The following is a 7,915-nucleotide window of genomic DNA, read 5'->3' as shown; positions in this document are numbered from 1 at the left end:
TAGGCTTGAAAGCCATTTTAAAATAGAGACAAACTAAGTACATTCCTGTTTATGGTTAAATCTGTCTCTTGAGGATTGGTCTATGCCCCACCTATAATGCTAACTGCAAATTGTTCTGTACTGCCTGTTCAAGGAAATGACAACCATTTCTTTGTTTTAAAAAGTTGTTATGACCATCTTGCAAACCCTACATTTGTTTCAAAGGGGTTGTTATAACCACCTGTTATAGTTGTTATGACTACCTTGTCATAGTCTACTTCTAGAACCTTGCCTATTTGCTTGCCAAATCCTCCTTTTGGAAACACCCTAGTTCTAAGATATAAAAACTTTACTTTCCCACATCCAGTGCTGACCTCTTAAATGACACCTTAGGGGGAGGCAGTCCGTGTACACACACACACATACACACACAGAGAGAGAGAGAGAGAGAGAGAGAGAGAGAGAGAGAGAGAGAGAGAGAGAGAGAGAGAGAGCTTATTTTAATTAATTGCTTGCTTTAATTCATTTAGCCATGATGATTTGGGTCAAAGAGTCTTTCTCTTTGCATCTTTCAGATCAGTGAAAGATGTTTGGCAAGATTGCTTCTAGGAATTTTCAATTTTCTTCAGAGAATTTTAGCTAAAAAAAAAAAAAATGTGGTGGGAAGCAGGGGGACATGTATGAGAGTGGTGCATAGAAGTATGTCTTAGTAGGGTTTCCATTGCTTGAAGAGATACCATGACCACAGCAACTCTTATAAAGGAAAACATCTAATTGGAGCTGAGGTTTAGTCTATTATTGTCATAGCAGGAAGCATGGCAGCATGCAGGCATAGTACTGGATAGGTAGCTTAGGGTTTTACATTAAGATGACAGGCCTCTGGAAGAGAGAGTCACTGAGCCTGGCTTGAGCTTCTGAGATCTCAAAGTCCACCCCCAGGGACACACTTACTTCAATAATGCCACACCTACTCCAACAAGGCCACACTTCCTATTCCTTTCAAATAATGCCACTTCTGTGAGAGTCTAGGAACTATATTCATTCAAACTGCCACAGGGTGGGTCTGAAGAGAAACCTCAAATATTAAAAGTTCTTTTTGCACCTGAAGAGGACCTAGATTCACCCTCACTCACATGGTTGCTCAAAAATACCTGTAACTCCAGTTCCAGGTGGTCTGATGCCCTCTTCTGACCTCCACAGACATCAGGAAGGATTTGGTTCATATACATGCAGGGAGGCAAAACACTCATACACATAAAAGAAATGATTCTAAAAATATTTTTTAAAGGAAAGGACACCTTGAAGTTGCATATAGGAATTTGCCTCAAAAGATACCTGCCTCACTTATTGCCTAACAAACTGAGTTTCTCGTTTAAATTTCTCCATAATATCTTAGGGGTTATAATAACTATTCATTATTTCTTCTTCCTCCTCTTCCTCTGCTTCTGCACCTTTCTTGTATCCCCAATTAATTTTTGTTTTTTGTTTTGTTTTTCAAGACATGGTTTCTCCATGTAGCCCTAGGTGTCCTGGAACTCATTCTGTAGACTAGGCTAGCCTTGAACTCACAGACATCTCTCTACTTCTGCCTCACAAGTGCTGGGATTAAAGGTGTGCACCACTAGTGCCTGGCCCCAATTAATTTTTAGTATGTGCCATAATGGATTCACCTATAATGTTAAAGCACATAATAGCTTCCTTGTCTAGAGAGTTTACTTTGAATATATATAGATTTGTTAATTTCTTTCTCATGATCTTCACAACAATTTAGGTGGTAACTAATTTTTCTCCATTTTATGAAAACAAACAAAAAAAAAACTGGTAGAGAAAGCTACAAAATGTCAGAATAGAGATTGGCAGACAGTCTGTTGGGTTTCTCATAGCACACTATATTGCCTCCATAAAATGTAAAGAAATGGCCTGGCATCCAAATCTATCTGAAGCTTGTTGTCTTAGACATCCCTCAGCTTCCCATTTACAGCCCTTTGTTCCAGGCTGAGACTTCTCTCTGTTCCCTGAACATACAGGTTCACTTCTTGCCCTTATAGCTTCAGTTGTACAGTTCCTACAACCCACATAATGGACTGAAACCCTCTGTGTATCTTGTGATGGCTAATGTGTAACGTCAACTTGCTTGGATTTAGAATCATCAAGGAGACACACCTCTGGTTGTTTCTGTGAAGTGGTCTCTGGAACGATTTCACTGAGAGGTGAAGACAACCATAGTGGTCATTCTATGGGCTGTGACTCTATGGTAAATTAAAGAATGGGGAAGGGAGAAATGAACTGATCAGAAACATTACTTTTTGTTACCTTCTCATCACAATGGCAGTGTGAAAAGCTGCTTCATCCTCCCACCCCCACATCTTTCCCGCCATGATGGCTGTGAGCCAAAAGGAAGCCAGCCTTCCTTTAGTTGTTTCTCAACCAGGGTTGGTCACAGCAAGGAGAGAAATATAATCCATTTTTAATTCCATTTTTAAATGTATTTTTTTAAATGTTTAAGTGCTCTGTCTGCATGTACACCTACATGCCAGAAATGGACATCGGATCCCTTTATAGGTGGTTGCAAGCCACCATGTGGTTGTTGGGAATTGAACTCAGGAGCTCTGGAAGAGCAGCCAGTGCTCTTAACTGCTGAACCATCATCTCTCCAGCTTGTTTAATTCCATTTTTAAATTAACATTGCTCCTTTTGGGTTGTCTAATTAGACCTTGGCCCATCTCGCCTTGTTTTACAACAGCCATCTCACCTTGCTTTACGGCAGCAACTAGCCACACTTCACGGCACCCATCTGCATGTCCGTTTCTATTACAGCCACTCTTCCTAATCAAGGGTCATGCCATTTATTTTCCTCCCATCTTTTATACCAAAGCCTCAATAAATGTTTGCTGATTTGAATTGCTAACCATGGCAGCAGTAATCACAATGATAAAGTCAGCTAGCCTCAGCTCCGTGTCCATACACAATTTCATTTGTATGTAAAAATAAATAAATAAATAAATAAAATTTTGTTTTTGTTTTTGTTTTTAATTTAAAAATGTTTGGGAGCTAGAGAGATGGCCCAGCAGTTAAGAGCACCAACTGCTCTTCCAAAGATCTTAAGTTCAGTTCCCAGCAACCACATGATGGCTCACTACCATCTGTAATGGAATCTGATGCTGTCTTCTGGCATGCAGGTGTACATTGAACACTCATATATATAAAATAAATAAATCTTGGGGGCTGGAGAGATGGCTCAGTGGTTAAGAGAACTGACTGCTCTTCCAAAAGTCATTAGTTCAAATCCCAGCAACCACATGGTGGCTCACAACCATCTGTAATGAGATCTGACGCCCTCTTCTAGTGCACCTGAAGACAGCTACAGTGTACTTAGATATAATGATAAATAAATCTTTAAAAAAAAAACTAAAAAAAAAAGTTTATCAGTTTCTCTTCCCCCCAGTTGAAAATAAATGCATTAATCTATTTACCAATTTTTCATGTAGTTCCAGACACTACATGATGTTTTTGTGTAATGGATATTCATTTCTGTGCAGCAACATAAAAATCTTTCTATTGTCCTCTAAAAATACAACACTCACAAAATAGGGGAAGAGCCAGTTCGCCCCCTAGTTCCCAGAAAAGATCCCAAAAAAGATTTGTTTTGGGATCTTAGAGATAGATCTTGGGAATATCACTCTGCTTAAGATTATGTCCCAGTCAGTTTGAACCTACCCCAGAACTTTGCATCAGGGTGGGGTGGTGGTAGGGGTCTTCAGACTGAATTGTAAACAGCACAAAGCTTAAACTTAGCATTATTTATATCGGAATCTTTGAAGTCTGGATCAACAGAAGGAGTCTGGAGAGACCAGACAAGAAACTAAATGAGCCCCATGGGCAATCCTGCCTTAGTGGACGTTCTGGTGGGAGTCCAACTTTCTGCCCAGACACTTTTCAGAAGCCAGGTGCACGTAAATGACATAAGCAAATGGCCATGAAGTGTGGGAGCCTTAATCAAAAGCAGACTGAAGAAAATGACTGAGAAATAATTAAAAAGGAGTGAGCGGAGTCCACAGAGCAGAGAAACACGGTGCACAATAAAGAGATCAGTCTCTCCCTCGGGTTCGCCTTTCCTCCAGCTGGAAGAATAATCCTTGTTTCTGCTCATAATTTGAAATATCTGGAACGCTGAATTTATTGACAGGAAGTGTATTTACCATCTAATCAGAGAGATTCCAAAGGGAGATGAGCGCTGTCTGCATCAGAGGCACCCCAGAGACGCTACTCATAACGGCATGAAGAGGAGGGAAAGCGTCATACTCCCATTAAAGCGGAGCTCAGTTGGCTAAAGAACGAACAAAAGCAGCGTTTCTTCATTAGTGTCATTGCAGGGAGCTGATGCCGTGAGAGCTGCAGGCCATCAATGGGATATTGCAGCAATAAAACCAGATGAAAAAATGAACCGCCCTGGTCTCTTGTCAATCTCATACCCTTGTCTCTTTCTTTCTGTGTTTTTTTGTTTTGTTTTGTTTTGTTTTGTTTAATATATACTTGGCACTACCCTGGTAAGCTTATGCACATTTGCACTTTGGTTTTTGTGCTTGGTAATTGTGCAGTGGGCACTCATTCATTTGACAGAATTTGCTCCAAATGAAGGAAACTGGCAGGTTAGAAGACAAAACCCAATGCAGCCAAATCACCAATTAAGGAAACTGCCAGAGGGAAAGCTGGACCTGAGACTGGGATCTGTTAAAAATGATGGGATGAAAGCAGAGTTTGAGAAGACATTTGGAGGAGACACCTAATGGAGGAGATAAGAGGGGATTACAGAGCAGCTAATCTCTACAACTGCCAAAATCCGACTGAGGAGTTGGACGCAGTGGGGGAGAGTCCCACTGCTAAGTTTTCGACACCTGAACAACAAATATATCTAATTGTGCTCTAGCTAACGGGAAGACTGATTCTCTCCTTATCAACGGAGACAGGCGGCCCTATAGACAGTCTGTTCAAATCTTCTCCCTGTGAGGTGATGTCACCCTGGTGAACACTAGCAAGCCATAGCCTTGGCCTACCCTTGTGGCCTTCACATCTTTGCCAAGGAACAGGCATGTTCACGAGCTAATTGGACAAAGCTCACGGGGTAATGTAGGCTACTTCTCCACTTCTCTCTAAGCATAGCCAGGGAAGCAGTTTCACATTAGCATCATGGTGTTCTTTTTTCTCCAGGCATCTGATTCCCTACAGGACCAGTGTCCTTCCTACTCCACCCCCAAGACTCAACTCCACCTGCAAGGGTGGATTCGTGGCTTGGTGTCTCCAAATTGCCAAAGGTCCTTTGGTTTCCGAAATGGATCCCATTTTTGACCTTGTTAGTATCAGCCGCTTCTCATGGGATAAATTAATTTCAATGAATTATTATATTAACCAAGCCCCTTTCAAAATACAAAAGGTACTACCAAAACTTTTTACAAAAAATTCATTTTGTTTGTTTTAGTAGGGGATGCTTCCCTTCCCTGTATGAAATGTAAGGGTATAAAGAAAGAGGGTGCCATCTTGCCACAAGATATGATGCTTCCAAGCTGCATTGTAAAAAAGACGTCTCTCTCTCTCCCTCCCTCCTTCTCTCTCTCCCTCCTTCTCTCTCTCCCTCCTTCTCTCTCTCTTTCTCCCTCCTTCTCTCTCTCCCTCTCTCTCTCCCTCCTTCTCTCTCTCTCTCTCTCTCTCTCTCTCTCTCTCTCTCTCTCTCTCTCTCTCTCTCTCTCTCCCTCTGTGTGTGTGTGTGTGTGTGTGTGTGTGTGTGTGTGTTAGACTTTCAGGAATATGCTTTCTCCTTCCACCATATGGGTGAGTTCTGAGGACTAACCTCTGGCCATCAGGCTCAGCCGGCTGTGCCTTTACCCACAGAACCATCTCTCTGGCCTGAAAGTCGTGTGTCACAAAAGACTTCAGAGACAAGACGATTGATGTTTTATCGAGGGGAAAGTTTTCGCCTGTATGATGGAGTTGGGTATGGTCCAGTGGAAGGTTTAAGACATATATCCTGACCTGAAGAAGCTTTGAATCTAGCCAAGAAGATGAGATAAACACACGTGGTATATAAAAGCTACAAGACAAGTTGCAGTTACACTGACAAGTAAACGCATTGACCGTCGAGAAACAAGGAGCAGGGGCTGAGCAGCTTCTTCCCAGAGGCTCTCATTTCTGAAAGCTAATTTTGGCACACTGCCAAGCCTGTAGCTTGCTGGTCGGTGCTCATGCTAAGCTTTTTGCTTTGGGTAGTCATCTGCACTGTTTGTGTCTACAGTTTCGCTCCCATGTCTTATAGGACTTGCTTTGAATCACCTGGCCCTGACCCTAATATACTAAAAATACTCTTCTGTGATTTCCCCCCTCTGTGGAATGTTAAGACTGCTGGGACACTTGCTCTCTGTATTTTGTGAGTCTGGAGAGATTGGCTTGAATGAAAGGTTTTATTTGAGTGGCCTTTTGGGGGACAGACAGATCTACCCATCTTTTCCATCAAGACAGGTGATTGTGTTACCTGCTAATTTCTGCAGCCACACAGATTGTGCATAGATACTTCCTTTATCTGTTTGAAGAGCTGCCAAGACTGTGGATCTATACCACTTAATAGTGAAAGAACGTATCAGGCTGAGCAGCAGCCAGGGATCCTGAATGTGGATGAGGCGATGGGGCGTAACTAAGATATGGACACAGATTTGAGTAGGGTTTTGTAACCCCACCTCATGTCTTATTCTCTCTTAGCCAAGGTTCTTTCTAAAAGAAAGAATTCAAACCATCATGTGTTTAGGGATCAGATACACTCTGAATTGAGACCCACTGTGAGAGGAAGAACACTTGAAGAGAACCTCAACCTACAGACAAGGTAGGGCCTGGAAACTTTAACAAAAGGTGAGAGGTCATGGGGGATGGGTGTTTTCTGCTTTGGATCTTCACATGTACATGCCTGTACAGCCCATGTTCTTCCTGAGGCTCAGTCAACTTAAGGTCATACATGTATCTGAGAACTGTTTAGAGCTAATAGACACCTTACTGGGCCTAGTATCACCCTGAGGATCAATAACTCCTGCTGGGAGAATTCCATAATGACAGAGGAGGGATTTCTGTAACCTAACTCCTGGCAGGGAAGAGCTCTGGATACATAAGACCTTGAACACTGGGGACTGAGTTCAGTTTATGGCCTGCTATTATGTGGGGAGGAAGTATGATCAACACATGTGTTCTGGGATGGGTGGGGATTTAGGATCCAAACCATAAAACACTGGTTACATCCTACCATGAGGCACCTACTCAAAATTAGAAAAAGGAATAAAATGGAAAGGACTCAGATCTTGAAATAAATATGGGGAGAATGGAAGCACGGAGGGAGTGCTGGTAGAGCAACATCTGCTCTGAAATACAATCCCACATCAGACAACTGCCCCCAACCCCATCACAGAAAGGCTTGGAGCTGGGATTTTTTTATGCAGAACTGAAATACTCTCATGAAAATATTAGCCAAGAGTGAACAAGATTTAAATTGGAATCTTAAGGATACCCCCAATGCTGGATTCCACAGTCTGAGGATGCTTGGAAACATCCGAGTCACATCACATGGGATCACTGATTTCTTGAAGGAGTCTGGATGGAAGGGAGGTGGTAGTGGGGTGATTTGAATATGCTTAGTCCAGGGAGTGGCACGCCTTGTTGGAGGAAGTGTATCACTGTGGGGATAGGCTCTCCTTCTAACTGCTGAGAAGTTAGTCTTCTCCTAGAGGCTTCCGAGAACTCTCAGCTCCTCCTGCAACAAGCCTGCCTGGACACTGCCATGCTCCTGCCTTGATGATAATGGACTGAACCTCTGAAACTGTAAGCCAGACTCAATTAAATGTTGTCCTTATAAGAGTTGCCTTGATGATCATGTCTCTTCATAGCAGTGAAACCCTAAGATAGC

This window comes from Mastomys coucha, unplaced genomic scaffold (assembly GCF_008632895.1).
Source record: "Mastomys coucha isolate ucsf_1 unplaced genomic scaffold, UCSF_Mcou_1 pScaffold23, whole genome shotgun sequence".
Lineage (NCBI taxonomy): Eukaryota > Metazoa > Chordata > Mammalia > Rodentia > Muridae > Mastomys > Mastomys coucha.
This window is presented reverse-complemented; position numbering follows the sequence as displayed.